Below are 14,777 nucleotides of genomic sequence, written 5' to 3'. Positions count from 1 at the left end.
TACAAGTAGGGAACTAGTTAAGAAACACTGCCTATCTATAAATAAAGTACCATGAGCAATTCTTTAAAAAATAAAAGGACTTTCTTGGAGATCCAGGAGTTAAGACTCTCTGCTTCCATTGCAGGGGTTGTTAGTTGGATCCTTGGTCGGGGAACTAAGTACCCACTTGCCTCCTGGTGCAGCCCAAAACAAACAAACAAAAAAGAACAAAAACGAAAAATGAAGACATAGGAAGCTCTTGATATGTATCTTCATGGTATCTTGTTAAATGTAAAAAAGCACGTTCGCAGGAAAGCATATATTAAGTCTTATATGAAGGGGAAAAGAATATATATGTATAGAACTTTGTTTGCTTGCATATGCATGAAATGTCTTTGGAGGATTAAACAAGAAATTCCTATCAGTGGTTGCCTGTTAAGGATGGGATAAGAGTGAGAGAGACTCCTAGCCTTTTTGACACATTTGAAATTTGAACCAAATCAAAATATAAAGTAAAAGATAATTCCAAAGGAGAAAAATGGAAGTGAAAAAACTTAAAAATAACTTGAAGAGTTTTAACCTTCATTAAGGTTTTTTAATGTCTCAAAATTATATCATTCTCTGATAATCATTTCGTAATGTATGTAAGTCAAATCAGCATATGCTCTACATCTTAAATGTGTACAGTACTGCTGTATGTCAATTATATCTCAATAAAACTGGAAGAAAAATAGATTAAGGTATGGAAATAGACACATTAGTCCTTGAATTATTATATAATTCCTTGAATTTACTACCATTTTACTTTAGTATGTTGTTTTTCTTTTAGTTGCATTTTCTTTGTTTACATATCTGTCTTTCGTTCATTAAAAGATAAAATAAGGGCACAATTAATCAACAAATGAAAGTTATTTGGTCAGGGAAATTGGCTATTTTATTTTTATTCTTTTGTCCTAGTTGTGTGACTTGTGACATCTTAGTTCCCAGACCAGAGATCCTAACCAGTCCACAGCAGTGAAAGCTCCATGTCTTAACCACTGGTGAAACTGCAAGTGATAGTCGCTCATTTGTGACTCTTTGCGACCCCAAGGACTGTAGCCTGCCAGGCTCCTCTGTCTATAGAATTCTCCAGGTGAGAATACTGGAGTGGGTAGCCATACCCAACCCAAGTATCAAACATGAGTCTCCAGCATTGTAGGCAGATTATTTACCATCTGAGTCAGAGGGAAGCCCCTTAACCTCTGGACTGCCAGGCAATTCCCACTTTAAAAAATTATTATTTTTTTAATAGTATTTGACAAATTTTTGATTTAAGCAGAAAAGCCCAATCTAGGAGTTTCCCAGGTGGCTCAGTGATAAAGAATTCTCCTGCCAATGAAGGAAACCCTGGTTCAATCCTTGGGTTAAGAAGATCCCCTGGAGGAGGAAATGGCAACCCAAGGAGGAGGAAATGGCAACCCAATCCAGTATTCTTGCCTGGGAAATCCTATAGACAGGAGCCTGGCAGCCTGGAGTCACAAAGAGTGGTTCGTGACTGAGCATGCTCGCCCAACCTACAAAGCATTCTTTTGGTGTTTGGACCAACACTTGTAGTTTCAGCAATCTCAGGTCGCCCTCTAGCGTCCATGTCAAGGTCTCAATAATTAGATAAATCACTTCGGTGTTTCTCTTGTGTGCTTAGTCGCTCAGTCACGTCCAACTCCTTGCGACCCATGGACTGTAGCCTGCCAGGCTCCTCTGTTCATGGGGGATTCTCCAGGCAAGAATACTGGAGTGGGTTTCCATGTCCTTCTTCAGGGGATCTTCCCAAACCAGGGATCAAACCTAGGTCTCCTGCATTGCAGGCAGGCAGATTCTTTACCATTAGAGCCATCAGGGAAGCCCAAAAGGATGTGGACTCAACCAGGATTTGAACCCAGGACCTCTCACACCCAAACCAAGAGTCACACTCCTAGACCAACGTGCCTCTTTGGTGTTTCTCCTAGGACACCTGACTGAAGCCATTTGCCAACACTTTCAGGGCCCTCATTATTAGCCCATTCTGTTAACTTGCAAGTTTGTCCATGTCTGTCACCTTATGTTACCCTGTCTGGATCAGAAAGTGTGATCAGAGCTCCTCTGTCATCAGAGGCCCAAACATCTGAGGTAGAGTGAGAGGAAGGCCTGGAGGTCAGTGTCCTGAGGGGTGAGGAAGGACCTGAGGGGGCAGGAGCCAGTCTGCGGAGCTGCAGCAGCCCTAGGTGATGAGTGTGGAGCTCTGCTTCCAGGGCACCCTCTCTGACCTCAATGTCAGGTCCCTTCCTGGCTGTCTGCCGCTCCTGTGACCCCAAGGCAATCAAACACTGGGTCACTAGGGTAGGCATGCGGTGTCAGGGTGGGTCAGGTATGGTCTGGTTTATTCTACACCTCATAGTTCCCTTCTGATATTAGAAACCAAACTAGACTCACAAACCCTTGCTCTTCCTGCAAGAAAGTAGTTCTAGTGTAGTTCTCAAAGTGCAGACCCAAAACAGGCTACACTGGCATCACCTGGGATGCAGTTTTCAGGACCTACCCCAGACCTACAGATGAGAACTCCAGGGGTGGGGGCCCAGGGATTTGCATTTTAACAATCCCTCCAGCAGAATTTTCCTGTTCAAATCAAGCCCTTCCCTGCCCACTCCTTATCTGAATATTTAGTAATTGTGATTCCCGAGCAGTCAGATGTTGGGGGCATTCTTTCTTGCCAGGAAGGAAACTGGCAAAGCTCCCCAGTCAGCTTAATCTGAGTCATGTCCTGGCCTAGGCAAAGGAATGCATGTCTTGGATTATGAGTCGTGTTCATTAGTCCTGTGTGTCCATTGGGTTCCTACTTATACTCAAAATACAGCTCATATATGCTGTCTCTTTCATAAGGTTTTTGTAACTCCTTGCTCAAAGCTGCCAGTCTACATATATGTCCACAAGGCACCTGCGCAGGTTGCACTTACCATTTGTGTGAAAACTTCCTTACCCACATCAGCCTGAGCAAGACTGAGCCAACCTTGAGTGCCAGGAGAGTGTGGGTCCATCAGCCCCAGTTCCTCCTAAAAGTAGCGGTCATCACATAGTAGATATTTAGTACATGTCTGCCAAATGAATGGTCTATAATGGAGAAGGAATTGAAACTCGAAACTATAAGCCAAGACTGACTGGCAGATTTTCCAAGTCCTTCTGTTGGAACACAGAGCTCACTGAGGTTTGCTTTTGGAATCTTCTCACCTGTCTTCCCCTTCCCAAAGCCCATCTAGTAAAACATCAACTTTCAGGACTGCCTTCCAGATCAGCCAAGTCCAAATCCCCAAATAACTTCTGTCCTGGATCCACATGCTCAACTACAACCCTAAGGGTAATTTCACTGAATTTAGATTACCAGTTGGGATGAGTCATGGGGTGGGGTGGGGGTAGGGGGATGTGGGTTGGCCTTCATATTAGGGAAGCTATCTTTGCATTTTTAAAGAAAAGCATACTTGACCTGGAATGGAGAGAAAACATAGTTTTAGTATGTTCAGGAGTCTTCAGGTGGAAACCTGCAGACACCTCCGAGAACGCTAGGACCCACACTCCATGGCTGAACGACTCACTCATCTGTCACCCAGGTGGTGCCTAGGTGGGCTTCCCAGGAAGTCCAGAGTCATCTAAGTTTCAAGGCCAACATTTTCCGGGAATCCAGGCTACACATTTAGTATAACAGGGACTCAGATTCTCAAGCTGTGAAAATGAAAGAATCCATTCTACTCTCTCAGGTGTGGTGAGATTAAAATTATGTAATAATCAGTAATCAATAATTGATGGTAAGATCTTATGAGTGAGTGAAAGTCTCTCAGTCATGCCCAACACTTTGGGACCCCATGGACTATAGCCCCCCAGCCTCCTCTGACCATAGAATTCTTCAGGCAAGAATACTGGAGTGGTTTGTGTCATTTCCTTCTCCAGAGGATCGTCCTGACACAGAGATCGAACCCAGGTCTCCTGCATTGTAGGCAGATTCTTTACCATCTGAGCCACCAGGGAAGCCCAATGATAGATGGCATTCTTAGTGTTGCCTTCATTGCTCAGCAGACTCCCAAATCCAAGAATGGATCAAGGATTGTGGAGGAAGAGTTCAATTCTTTCCCCTGGAGGACCATCAGTAGGGACTTCTGCCTCATGATGTCGGAGGAGAGATGTTTCAAGGTGAGTTGGGAAAGGAGACTTGAATTTTTTCATTAAAACTTTATTTTGCATGTTTTAATACATCATAATAAGTATTTTATCCCATTAAAAAGTCAGGGGCTTCCTTAGTGGCTCAGTGGTAAAGAATCTGCCTGCTGATGCAGGAGACAGGGGTTTGGTCTCTAATCCAGGAAGATCCCACATGCCTTGGAGCAACTAAGCCCATTCACCACAGCTATTGAGCCTGTGCTCTAGAGCCCAGCAGCCGAGACGACTGAGCACCTGGGCCACAACCACCGAAGCCTCCTCGCCCTAGAGCCCGTGCTCCGCAGTAAGGGAAGCCACCACGAGGAGGAGCCCGTGCACCAGGGTAGAGAGAAGCCCCAGCTCGCCGCAGCTAGAGAACGCCCGTTGAGCAATGAAGACCCAGCACAGACAAAAATAAATGGCTAACTAAATAACTAAATAATTATATTTAAAAAGTAAACCGTGTGCAATCACAAACAATATATAAAAATATATAAAAGCAGAAAGATGCGAAACCATCTAATGTCTCCACGGCGAGGGACATGGTGAGCTCTTTGGCAGATCGTCACATCTTCGCTAAGCTCAATTGCACAAACTGCTTCCCATGTACTGGCGTGTCTATACAGCATGGCATAGCTGTAGTTATACATTATGAATTATTTTGCATCTTGTTTTTAAAAACTTCATTATAATCAATAAATAAGTGTGTATATATTATAAATTCTCCTTAAAAACTGCTTTTACTAGCTGCATACTATTACAAAAAAAAGAATATACCCACTCTTCTGAATCTTTTTTCTACCTTTACAAATAAAGTTTGATTAACACTCTTTTTTTAATTTTATTTTTTATTTTTGGTTCCCTCATGGCTTGCAGGATCTCATTTCCCCAACCGCGGACTGAACTCAGGACACAGCGTGAGAGGGCTTAGTCTTAACCACTGGACCACCATGGAATTTCTTGATTAATATTCTTATCCTGAGGCTGTTCCTCTGTGGTCTAGTTGGGATTCAGAGCTTTCACTGCAGAGGCCCAGGTTCAAGCCCTGGTTGGGGAACTGAGATACTGCTAAGTACCTGACAAGGCCAAAATTTTTAAAAAATAAAATTTGCATACCTAAACATTATTCTGTATTTTATTTTAAAATGATGGATTTCTTGAATAAAAATCACTGGGTCAAGGAACATGAATTTTTTTTTTTTTTGGCTGCATCAGGTCTCAGTTGTGGCAGGATCTTTGTTGTGGCCCACTGACTCTCTAGGTGTGGGTGGGTCCAGGAGTTCTAAGGCTCATAGTTGCGGTGCACTGGCTTAACTGTGCCCGCATGTGGGATCCTACTTCCTGGGCCACAGACTGAACCGGGGTCTCCTGGATTACACGGTGGAATCTTAACTGCTGGATCACCAGGTAAGTTTTGCATGAATATTTTTAAGGCTTGTCATACATGTTTTCAGGGCTTCCCAGGTGGTTCAGTGAGTAAAGAATCTACCTGCAATGCAGGAGACACAGGAGATGCAGGTTCAATCCTGGATCAGGAAGATCCCCTGGAGGAGGGCGTGGCAACCCACTCCAGTGTTCTTGCCTGGAGAATCCCATGGACAGAGAAGCCTGGCAGGCAACAGTCAATAGGGTCAAAAAGAGTCAGACACAGCTGAAGTGATTGAGCACACTGGCAGCCTACATGTTTTCAACTTGCTTTTTGAAAGCACTGTGCCAGCTTGCAGTCGACTCATATTTATTGAACCCCTACTATGTACTGGGACTGTTCTAGATTCGAGAGATACAAGTGGTGACAAATAGCCAAGGTTCCTGTTTTTTGGTTTTTCTTTTTAATAATTTAAAAAACTGTGCAGGTTTAAGGACCAATGGCAGAATAGAATTCTGTGATTGGTAACATGTTGATGAACACCTTGATGTAGGATGCTGAGGATTTGGGATGATCAATATTGGGACCTGCATAATATATGCTACCAGTACTGAAAACCCACATCAATCACAACTATATTTCACATAATTCTTGTTAATGAGTTAATGGGAACAGATTCTTCTTAGTTTCATCATGGGATCAACATTTCTTTACAGACTCAATTTTCATTCATTACCCTTTCCAGCTCCATGGCACCTTACCCAAGCTTTCTGTGTCTCGTCATTTCTGTATTTATTTAGCCTTTCCTTTCTCTCTCAGGTATGGTTGTGCCCTGCTGTAACCCACATGACACTTACCTTTCGAGTGTGTTTTACTACTGTGTCCTTCTCAGCAGTTTCAGATTTTTCTTTTTCATCTTCTCTGCTGTACCCCACCTGTCATGTTAGCTTACCCTGACAGATTATGCTTGCTTACCTTGACATACCATGCGTGGCATGCCCTGTTTTGCCCTGTATTATTCCAACTTGCTCAGCTTTTCCTTCTCTGAGGCATTTCTCCCATAGCCTATATTTTCCTTCTCTTTCTGAATTTTACCTTTACCAAAAGTTTACTCTTCCATGGTCAACCCGCCCCTCTTGGCCTGTCTCAAATCTTTCTTACTGTACTGTTTGGCTTGAACCTACCCTACATTGTCCAGTGTGTACTACTGTAACCAAGTCCAAGCTCTCTCTGCTCATCACACAATAGGCCAATAAATCCAAGAGACAAAGTGTTAAGGCAAGGAATCCAACTTTATTTGGAGAGCTGACTGACGAAGAAGATGGCAGACTAATGTCTCTAAATAACCATCTTGTTGAAGCCTGGATGCCAGGTTCTTTTATGGATCAGAGATGGGGGTGCTGTGAGGAAACAGAGTAAAAAGACTACTTAATTCTTGCAAATATGTCTTAGAATGACAAGACTCAGGCAGGGGATGGTTGTTAGCTTTACTTCCTTACAGCCATTTCAGAGGTGGTATGAAATGGACTATCTCCTGCCATATCAATAAACAAAGATGCCACAGCTCTCCATGATTCCTGCTCCCCCACCCCGCCCCCTGACCCACGTGAACTTCTGAGCCACTCTGGTAAGCACCAGACAAATGGTGTCATTTCCCACACAAAAAACCCAAGAAAGTCACAGTCCCGCACAGGTGGGCAGGCTCAGGTTATCTCCCTGTGATGTAAACAAAGGCACTTTAGTCTAAGGGTCAGGAGGAGGAGAGACAGGGTTCCCTGAGGCAGGCTACTATATATGCCTATATTAACAGCAATGCAGGAAACCTGGGTTTGATCCCTGGGTTGGGAAGATCCCCTGGAGGAGGGCATGGCAATCCACTCTGGTATTCTTGCCTAAAGAATCCCCATGGAGAGAGGAGCCTAGCTGGCTACAGTCCCTGGGGTCAAAAAGAGTGGGACACAACTGAGCAACTAAGGCCAGAACATATTCATTTATTGTTGTGCTGGGTCCAACAACACAAGAGAAGAGTCTAGACATGGACATCACCAGATGGTCAACACTGAAATCAGATTAATTATACTCTTTGCAGCCAAAGATGGAGAAGCTCTATACAGTCAGCAAAAGCAAGACCGGGAGCTGACTGTGGCTCAGATCATGAACTCCTTTTTGCCAAATTCAGACTTAAATTGAAGAATTTGGGGAAAACCACTAGACCATTCAGGTATGACCTAAACCAAATCCCTTATGATTACACAGTGGAGGTGAGAAATAGATTTAAGGGACTAGATCTGATAGACAGAGTGCCTGATGAACCATGGATGGAGGTTTGTGACATTGTACAGGAGACAGGGATCAAGACCATCCCCAAACAAAAGAAATGCAAAAAACCAAAATGGCTGTCTGAGGAGACCTTACAAATAGCTGTGAAAAGAAGAGAAGCAAAAAGCAAAGGAAAAAAGGAAAGATATACCCATTTGAATGCAGAGTTCCAAAGAATAGCAAGGAGAGATAAGAAAGCCTTCCTCAGTCATCAGTGCAAAGAAATAGAGGAAAATAATAGAATGGGAAAGACTAGAGATCTCTTCGAGAAAATTAGAGATACCAAGGGAACATTTCATGCAAAGATGGGCTCAATAAAGGACAGAAATGGTATGGCCCTAACAGTAGCAGAAGATATTAGGAAGAGGTGGCAAGAATACACAGTTGAACTGTACAAAAAGATCTTCATGACCCAGATAATCACGATGGTGTGATCACTCACCTAGAGCCAGACATCCTGGAATGTGAAGTCAAGTGGGCCTTAGGAAGCATCACTTCAAACAAAGCTAGTGGAGGTGATGGAATTCCAGTTGAGCTATTTCAAATCCTAAAAGATGATGTTGTGAAAGTGCTGCACTCAATATGACAGCAAATTTGGAAAACTCAGCAGAGGTCACAGGACTGCAAAAGGTCAGTTTTCATTCCAATCCCAAAGAATGGCAATGCCAAAGAATGCTCAAACTACCACACAATTGCATTCATCTCACACGTTAGAAAGTAATGCTCAAAATTCTCCAAGCCAGGCCTCAGCAATACATGAACCATGAGCTTCCAGATGTTCAAGCTGGCTTTAGAAAAGGCAGAGAAACCAGAGATCAAATTACCAACATCCACTGGATCATCGAGAAAGCAAGAGAATTCCAGAAAAACATCTATTTCTGCTTTATTGACTATGCCAAAGCCTTTGCCTGTGTGGATCAAATAAACTGTGGAAAATTCTGAAAGACATGGGAATACCAGACCACCTGACTTGCCTCTTGAGAAAGCTGTTTGCAGGTCAGGAAGCAAGAGTTAGAAATGAACAGTTAGAACAGACTAGTTCTAAATAGGAAAAGGAGTACCTCAAGGCTGTATATTATCACCCTGCTTATTTAACTTACATGCAGAGTGCATCATGAGAAATGCTGGGCTGGATGAAGCACAAGCTGGAATCAAGATTGCCAGGAGAAATATCAATAACCTCAGATATGCAGATGACACCACCTTATGGCAGAAAGTGAAGAAGAACTAAAGAGCCTCTTGATGAAAGTGAAAGAAGAGAGTGAAAAAGTTGGCTTAAAGCTCAACATTCAGAAAACTAAGATCCCGGCATCCGGTCCCATCACTTCATGGCAAATAGATGGGGAAACAATAGAAACAGTGGCTTACTTTAAATTTTTGGGCTCCAAAATCTCTGCAGATGGTGATTACAGCCATGAAATAAAAAGATGCTTACTCCTTGGAAGAAAAGTTATGACCAACCTAGATAGCATATTAAAAAGCAGGGACATTACTTTGCCAACAAAGGTCTGTATAGTCAAGGCTATGGTTTTATCAGTTGTCATGTATGGATGTGAGAGTTGGACTGTAAAGAAAGCTGAGCACCGATGAATTGATGCTTTTGAACCATGGTGTTGGAGAAGACTCTTGAGAGTCCCTTGGACTGCAAGGAGATCCAACCAGTCCATCCTAAAGGAGATCAGTCCTGGGTGTTCATTGGAAGGACTGATGTTGAAGCTAAAACTCCAATACTTTGGCCACCTGATGTGAAGAGCTGACTCATTTGAAAAGACCGTGATGCTGGGAAAGATTGAGGGCAGGAGGAGAAGGGGATGACAGAGGATGAGGCGGTTGGATGCCTGACTCAGTGGACATGAGTTTGAGTAAACTCTGGGAGTTGTTGATGGACAGGGAGGCCTGGGTGTGCTGCAGTCCATGGGGTCACAAAGAGTCGGACTCAACCTAGCAACTGAACTGAACTGAACTGGGTCTTTGTTGCTGTGAGCAGACTTTCTCTAGGGGCAGCAAGTAGGGGCTTCTCTTGTTGCGAGCACGGGCTCTCGGTGCACTGGCTTCAGTAGTTGCAGCACTCGGGCTCAGTGCTTGTGGTACACGGCTAAGTTGCTGCATTGCCTGAGCAATCTTCCCGGACCAGGGATGAAACCATGTCCTCTGCATTGACAAATGGATTTTTATCTACCGGACTATCACAGAAGCCCCAAAGTTCTTATTTTAAAGAATATATATTTCAATGATACAGATGACAAAAACAAATATTCTGATATCACTGATAACTGCCCTGGAGAAAATAAAGGCTGGGCTAGAAGATTGGCAGTGGCGATAGCAAGGGCTGTAATTCAGGGTTTGTTAGACACCGCATTTCTGAGGCCTTGACCTTGGGCCACTGGACCAGAGACCTGAATGGAAGGGGGAACCAACCAGGTGACTTTCTGGAGGAGGGGTGCATTTGGGGAGTCACAGCAAGGCCAGGAGCCCTGGGCAGGATCAAGCAATGTTAGAGGCCCGTGTGTGTTTATGAAGGAGCTGGGCTGAGAGTGGTGGACTTAGGCTAGGGTGGCCAGAGGTGCCTTGTCATGAGGAACTTATCAGCATTGATGAGGGGCTGGGAGTTCATTCTAAGAAGGGTAGACACTGCAGTGTTCTTGGGGTGTGGTGGCGAGGACATGTTCTAATTCACAGCTTAAAAGATCATGTCGTCGTTTAAAATGTCAGTTTAAAAGATCATTCCCTGGCAGTCCAGTAGTTAAAAATCTGCCTTCCAATGCAGGAAACTCTCCCTGGTCAGGAAACTAAGATCCTACATGGCTGGGAGCAACTAAGCCCACAGGCTGCAACTACTGAGCTTGCAGCCACAGCTATAGAGAAGCCCTCCTGCTGGGCAAGATCCCACAAGTGGTAAAGAAGACCCGTTGTGCCCAAATAAATAAATAAAAAAGAAGATGCCATTCATTAAAGAAGAAAAGAAAAAGGATCTTGTCCTGTTATGTGGGTAATAGACTGCAGGGCAGGGAGCCCACCTGGAAGGCTAGCCTGTTACTAATGAGGAGAGGATCCTTCTAGGATGGAAGCAGTAGAGGTGTCAGAAGTGACCAATTTCAGTGTTGATACATTTTAGAGACAATGTTAGCAGAAAGCCAATGATCTATACATCTGTTCACTTCATTTTATAGGTGATTTCAGATGGCTTATTGCCCTGTCCAGCACAGTGGGTGAGAAAGACCTGAAATGGGGGCGAGTGCCTAATGAAAAGATAGACACATATAATCTCACAACCAGGGAGTCAGGGGGCCCTCCTGCTCTCCACGGCAGGAAGACAAAATGGCTCCTTTCAGCCTGCACTTTTATTGGCAGAAGTCACATCAGATCATTAGGGAATAGCTACACTGGGGAGTTTGATTAGCGCACCATAAAGAGACAAGTTAAGGCTCTGCAGTTGACCAGGCACATCTTGTTCTGTTTCCATGGGGACAGATGCAGGGGTACGCAGTGAAGGGGAGCAGAGAGCATGTCCCGCCATTGGCATGTTTACTAGGACAATCACAAGGGCACAGTTTGCCTTATCCTTGAGTCATGGGGCAGGTTCTGGTCTCTGCTCTGCCAGGCTGCAACAGCTTACTGCAACAAACTCATTGTAAAATACAGGAATTATTTAAAAATCAGGGCTTCCCTGGTGGCTCAGTGGCAAGGTATCAGCCTTCCAATGCAGGAGGCATGGGTTAACAGGCCCATGCACCACAACTATTGAGCCTGTGCTCTGGAGCCTAGGAGACTCGACTACTGAGCCCATGTGCCGGCAAGTCTTGAAGCCCATGCGCCCTAGAACCTGTGCTCTGAGCAAGAAAATCTACAGCAACGAGAGGCTTGTGCACTGCAACTAGAAAGTAGCCCCTGCTCATCACAACTTGAGAAAAGCCCATGCAACGAAGACCCAGCACAGCCAAAATTAAATAAATAAACATTTAAAAGAAATAAAAATAAAAATCTGTACCAAGAAAAATATAAATTTTAAATGTTAAGCTGGGGTTCAAGTTAGAACATTACCAGGTAAGCTGAGATATCTGAACCATGTTGAAAGGGAGAATTTACTGTTTTTCTTTTTTTTTTTTTTTTTTTACTGTTTTTCTAACCATGGATTTCATTGACTCAAAAACTCTTAGGATTATTGCATGAGTCATGGGGTGGGGCGATGGTTCAAGATCAGTTCCTGGCTTCCTGTTTCTGGTCCTTATTTAGAGTCAAAGCAAATTAATTCCAAAATGTTCATAGATGAAATCAACATCCACAGTGTCACTGAGTAAATGTAAAATCCTCAGGAATTCAAGAAGATTCTACTTTTGCCCCAGGAATGACCTCATTGTGGGCAACTGAAGATCTAGGGTCCTTTCTGATGCTCCCAGGATGTAGGGGCTACTAAGCTATAGCCCTAAATAGGTTATCCTTTCTACCTAACACGTCCCACAAAGAATTACAGCCAGCTTCAGAGATCTCATCTGAACTAGGATTTTGGTTTTCTGGTGTTGGTTCTGTTTGAGCATTTATGTGGGCTTCAAGTGTCACAGGGGCTTCCCTGGTGGCTCAGATGGTAAAGCATCTGCCTGCAATGTGGGAAACCCAGGACTGATCCCTGGGTTGGGAAGATCCCCTGGGGAAGGAAATGGCAACCCATTCCAGTATCTTGCCTGGAAAATTCCATGGACCGAGGCACCTGGTAGACTACAGCCCATGGGATCGCAAAGAGTCGGACACGACGGAGCAAGTTTACTAAAGTGTCACAAAGATTTTCTCTTAATGATATTTCTTTGAGGGAATTTGACATCCACCCTAGGTGACTCTGGGGCTTCTCTGGTGGCTGAGTTGTGAAGAACCCACTCACCAATGCAAGGGACCCAGGTTCGACTCATGGTTTGGGAAAATCCCCTGGAGAAGGAAATGGCAACCCACTCCAGTGTTCTTGTCTGGAAGATCTCATGAACAGAGGAACCTGGCAGGCTACAGTCCATGAGGTTGCAAAGAGCTGCATACAACTTAGCGACTAAACAATAGTTCTACATCTTCATCGAGGTAATGGTGACATGGGCATGTAAATTGTCTAAACTCAACCAGCTATGTGTTTCAAAAGGGTGTTTTATGTAAAGTATGTACTTTCAAAGTTGATTTTTAAAATATAAATCTCTTTGGAATGAGTCTTTTGTTAGGTAAACAAAAGAAACAGGACACCTTGTCTTTTTGCTGAGAGCTATGCCTTGCACATCTGGAGGGAGAGACTGGGCCCCAGTGGTTGGGCAGTAACAAAAACAGCCGTCTACGTATGCATTCAGAGAGAGACCAAACAGTTACAGCAAACTTGAACAAAAGACAGATCTAGATGAAGAATAAAGATGTTGGAAATCATAAAATTACAGTTAAAAATTCATCTCCCCTGTAGCTTTTTTCTCCCTTTCTCTTATTTTTTTCTTTTTTCAACCCTTTCTCCTTCCCTCCTTCCTTTTCCACTCTCACTTATACAGTTTATCCCCTGGCTTTCAAGCACACGTCCCTCATCCGGGCCGGTCAAGGACCAAAGCCCGTCAGAGCTCACTCTGGCATTTTGCAAAGGCTGAAGCACCGCACGGCTCTGCAGCTATTGTATCGTTTCAGGAAGCCACCCCGGTCTTTGAAGAAAGTCACTCTGGGTCTAGTTTCCTCCCTAACGTTGACAGAACCTCGGTGTGTGTGTTTTCCTGGATCCCGTTTCTGCTTTCCTCTGAGGTGGGCGGGACGGGATTCGAAGGCCAGCTCCGCGGCGGACTCTTTCCTTCCCGGGGCGACGCGAGGCGGTGGGGAATGTACTTGGATCCTAGAATTCAAGAGCGGCCCCGTGGGCTCGGGGGCTCGGGAAAAACCTCTTCAGAATCGACCTAGAGAGTGCTTGAAATAAGTCGGGTTCCGGTATCTCCCTTCGGACATTCAAGTGGGAATTTCCGTGGACCCGGACAGATCTGCGTTTTCACAGCCTGCAGCCTGCAGATGTTCATTGTTGAGCAGTTTCAGAACCAGAAACCTAAATGCAGCTCACTCCTCTCCCAACCTGCCCATAAATTCCTTCATTCTGCCTTTTTTTTTTTTTTTTTTTTAATCCACGAACAGCATACTTCCCTTTAAGCCAGAGTTAGAGGGGAGGGGCGATCTTCTGAGGGTTTGCCGAGCCCCGCCCTGGATTATGTAAGGTCCCAACTCTCGGGTCGTTTTCTGTTTCCTTTCCCGACCCTGTAGTGGTCTGCGGAGAGAAGGAGGCCCGTGTGCTGGTGAGTCCAGAGGTACAAAAGAAAAATGGAGATAAAGTAGTTTATAGAGCAAAGCAGGGGAGTCTGGAGGCCGGGTGGGCGGAGGAAAAGCACTTGGTATACCGGACTAGCTGCGACGTGTGCTGGGGGAGGAGGCAGCCAGGGCTAAATCCAGGCGAGCCCCCCAAATCTGGAGGCCTACTACCCACCAGAGTAGTTGGCATTATCTCTCATTACAATCATCCCGAGCTGGAAAACAAACAGCATGTTAACGTTAGTATTAAAATTCTTTGGGGGGAGAGGGAGAGGGTTCACCTAAGTGAACCAGCTTGCTGGAGCAGCCACACCCAGTAAGTCTTGGAAAGAAGACTGAGGAAAGGGCTTGTCTAGCTGTCAGGAGAGCTGGCTTCCATCTGCCTGTCTATACCTTCACTACTCATTTATTTATTTATTTTTGATTGCCCTGAGTCTTTGTTGCTGCACTGGGGGCTTCTCTAGTTGCCGGGAGCTGGTCTAGAGCGAGGAGGGGGCGTTCAGTAGTTGTGGTGAACCAGTGAAGTGGCTCAGTCGTGTCCGACTCTTAGTGACCCCATGGACTGTAGCCTACCAGGCTCCTCCATCCATGGAACTTTCCAGGCAAGAGTACTGGA

Source organism: Cervus elaphus, chromosome 7 (assembly GCF_910594005.1).
Source record: "Cervus elaphus chromosome 7, mCerEla1.1, whole genome shotgun sequence".
Lineage (NCBI taxonomy): Eukaryota > Metazoa > Chordata > Mammalia > Artiodactyla > Cervidae > Cervus > Cervus elaphus.
Note: the sequence above shows the minus strand (reverse complement) of the source record.